General features: G+C 46.0%; 1 non-coding gene across 1 annotated transcript; it reads right to left on the reverse strand.

The window, feature by feature from the left end:
- Window positions 1-1,879: 1,879 nt before the first annotated feature.
- Window positions 1,880-2,008, reverse strand: LOC116904679. Its single transcript, XR_004388377.1, has one exon. It is a non-coding gene; the product is annotated as a small nucleolar RNA SNORA36 family (small nucleolar RNA).
- Window positions 2,009-3,841: the final 1,833 nt, after the last annotated feature.

Genomic DNA, 3,841 nt, shown 5'->3' on the forward strand with positions numbered 1-3,841 from the left:
TGGGTTCAATATTACCTTTTAGAAAAAGGTCTGGCAGATGTTATCAGGAAAGGAACCACCACCACATTGTGATATTTGTTAATTCCTTACTGAGTTTAGATCCATGTTGTCTAGGAACTTTATAGCTTCTTTTCTCGGTAAATTCCCAACATAGTATCTCAATGTGCTGGATCCTGACTTTCTTAGAAGAATGGGAATCAACAGAAGATGTTAGGGGTTTGCTTGTTTGTTATTTTTTAAAGTGTCTGCGTGTCACACAGAAGTGTCATTATAGTAAGAACTGCATTTTGTAACTATATTGATTCTTTGTATCCCAAATCCGCTCATCTTCCAGTCCCTTCATAACTACCCTCTGCCCTTCCAACTCTTCCCCCAAAAGAAAACAACAATAACAACAACAAAAATAAACAATACAAAACAAAACATTAAAAATACCTTGTCATGGAAGCCAGAGTGTGTCACAGTGTGCTCCACAGTAGACCCTTTGTCTACACATCTTTACTTGCAAATGTTCATTGCCATGACTCATGGGTCTGGTTGGAGGCCTCTGGTTTTTGCTACACCATCAGTACTGAATTCTCACCAGAACTCCTTTCTGATATTCTGTTGCTGCCCTGTGTCATGGAGATCCTACAGCTTTGGGTCTGCAGGGCTGACCCTTTCCCATGTTCCAGCAGTATACAGATGAGGTAGATATAGGGGTTGGCGAGCTCAAAGCCCTGGATCTGGGCCTGGGCAGTAACTGAGTTGGTTGGCCTGACAGCTCTCCCATTCCCATACAACCAGGGCAAGCGCTCTGTCACTGCCCAGGCTAGCTCATCCAGCGCCAGAGCTGACAAGGTGTAGTGACAGCTCTCCAGTTCTCATGCCCTCTAGCTGGTTCATCTGTGCCCCAGCCACCACAGCCAGCTCTACTGTGCTGCCCAGAGAAGTTACAGGGCCCACTGTCCCAAGTGCTGCGGCTGGTGAAGCATGAGACCAGCTTCCCAAAAACACCCCTATGACCAGGGGTCAGTTCTCCTGAATGGGGCAAGTAATGAGAAGTGGAGGTTTGTGTGCAGGGCCTTCTCTCTGAGCCCATATCACTTCGTGGCAGGCATGTGCCCAGACCAGGGCTGGCTCATGTGTTCTCCCACCACCAGGGTCAGCTCTACTACCCAGAGAGGTGGGCCAACAGTCCAAAGTGCCTCAGCCATTGAGGGGTGGGACAAGCTCAGCACAGCCCCCCGTGGATATTAACATAATCCCAGAAAGCAGCCCAGACCAGGGACATCTGCATGGGCTTAAGGGGTAATATGATCCAAGGACACTGACACTAACCCCTGCTGCTGCATGACCACGGACACAGACATGGTCCTGGAAGGAAGCATGAGCTGGAACTCCACCATGGCCTCAGGTGGCAGGGCAGGCCACACTCAGTAGGCATCTCTTCTCGACGCTCACACAGTCAGCACTACCTCTCTTCATAACACTGTTCTACATCTCTTTCTCACTCATCTGTCCACCATACACTTGCACGTTTTAGTGGTTCCCACAGTGGGAGAGGCCACCATGCTCGCAGGCCTTTGGGTGTCTTTCACTCACCCTCTCAATGTGGCATAGTTGCTGATGGGCTCCTGGGTGTGTGTGTATGTATGTATGTATGTATGTATGTATGTATACATGTATGTGTATGTATGTACACATGTATGTGTATGTATGTATGTGTCTGTATATGTATGTATGCCATGCATGTGTGTGTTTATGTATGTATATGTGTATATGTGTGTATGTGTGTATGTATGTGTGTATGTGTCTGTATATGTATGTATGTATGCATGCATGTATGCATGTGTGTTTATGTATGTATATGTGTGTATGTGTGTATGTGTGTATGTATGCATATGAGCTAGAAGTATATAAATAGAGTAACACTCTCCATTTAGTCTTCCCTCCGCCAATTTCAATGTTCCAATGTTTAATTAACAGAACATGGAAGCTGCCCTGAACTGCACTGAATACTCTGGAGAACAACACTATTTGAATCTGAGGTCCAGAAAACATTTTCTGGTCTGGAAACTTGGATGGGAAACTCATCATTAAAGAAATGAGTAAAAGGATTCAGGGGAAAAAAGGACAAAGGAAAGACCATCTAAAGGGCAAACAGGAGGAACCAGAAAGGAGAGTGGAAAGGAAGCAGCCTGAGACTTAAGAACAAAAGCCATGAAGTGTGGAGAGCCAGGGCCAAGGACAGGGAAAGGGAGAGTGATCTAGAGCCTGTTAACATGTTAGAGAGACAACTTGTCATATGTTAACATGTTAGAGAGACAACTTGTCATATGTTAACATGTTAGAGAGACAACTTGTCATATGTTAACATGTTAGAGAGACAACTTGTCACAGCATCCTCCCACCTGCACCTGCAACAAGGGAAGTGGACCTCTTTCACTCTGGCTCTAACCTTCCCCTTCCTCTTTCCTGAAATGGAGTCAACCAGCAAGACAAAGCAAATGTTCAGCTCAGCTCTCAGAACCCAAGTGTGACGGGAAAGAAGGAAAGGTGTCGCAAAGGAAAACTTTGACTTCCTGTTATCCTGTGCTCAGAACCCTCATCACATTTTCCTTGTATCTCTATTTAGGGGACAGAATTCCATGGTAGACCCAGGCTGGTGTCTCTGTTGTCTCCCATACCCATCCTTTGGTAAATGCCTCAATAGCTCTTCTCCTAAAGATTCCATTGTTTGCAGAGTCACCACTCTTGGCCATTCCACGGTAAACTAAGAAGATTCCAACAGAGTCAGGAAGACAATCCCAAACCCTGGAAAGGGCAGAAAATGAAAGCTGTGGTGAGGAAGTGCTGGCTAAGCTGCCCAGACAAAACCCTGTTGCAAAAGAAAGAATGTGTTAGCTGTGGCAGTCAGCCCCAGCCAAGAAACCACCGCAGTATGAACAGTGCTGACATCCAGACCTGCTGAGACTCTGGTCTCCATGGTGCCCCATTCTCCAGGAGAGAGGAACATGGAAATCCATCCCCACATCAAACTAGGCTTATAGCCTTTCCCTCTGGGGATGTTTCAGAACTTAATGAGGTGGCCCAGTGGGCTGTGTGGAGAATGAAAAACAAAGATCGTTACCCCAATCAAATTTGGGGGAGACCCCTGGGGAGTGAACTACTGTGGAGATCCTCTGGGCTTGGAGCTGCCTGATACCAATGAGACTGCAAAGCCAAGTTGTGGAAAGGGTTCTTCAAGCTACCTGAGAAGTCTGCTCTTTCCCTGAGGGAGCTTCTTATGGCCCCAGGTGCTCCCTGAGATTCCAGTGAGTCATGGTCCTAAGGGTTCATCTTTAAACATCAAAGTTAATCACCAAACATCAGTAGCTAGAGTATTTAAACTACCACCTAGTCTGTAAACTAGATAGTTACAGGATTGTCTCTTGCCTTCGTTGTCATGGTAACCAGCCTGCAGCTTGAGAGCAATTCTGGCAAAGTTCCCAAGCATCTGGTGAGCAGAGGACATTAAAATCTGTATGGAACTGGTTTACTGAGCACTCTGAACTCAGCAGGGTGTGTGCATAAGATAATTGTATTTTTTCCAGTCTCTGCATTTATCTACGCTCTGTAGAGTCTCCCTTTCCTAATATATAGCACAATCCCTTAATAATACCTTGGGCAGATCCCATAACTTGCTGGTCATGTTTGTCTCTTAGAACTCAGGTTAAGTCAATCTTCGATGGACTTAAATGGGACCCTCCTGGCTCCCTCCCTCCTATACAGCTGTGAGTTTTGTATTAGCTTCCTAGGGCTTGCCACAACAATGCTCAACAAATGGGTTGGCTTGGGACAACAGAAATGTGTTGTCTCA

This window comes from Rattus rattus, chromosome 6, assembly GCF_011064425.1.
Source record: "Rattus rattus isolate New Zealand chromosome 6, Rrattus_CSIRO_v1, whole genome shotgun sequence".
In the NCBI taxonomy this organism is placed as follows: domain Eukaryota; kingdom Metazoa; phylum Chordata; class Mammalia; order Rodentia; family Muridae; genus Rattus; species Rattus rattus.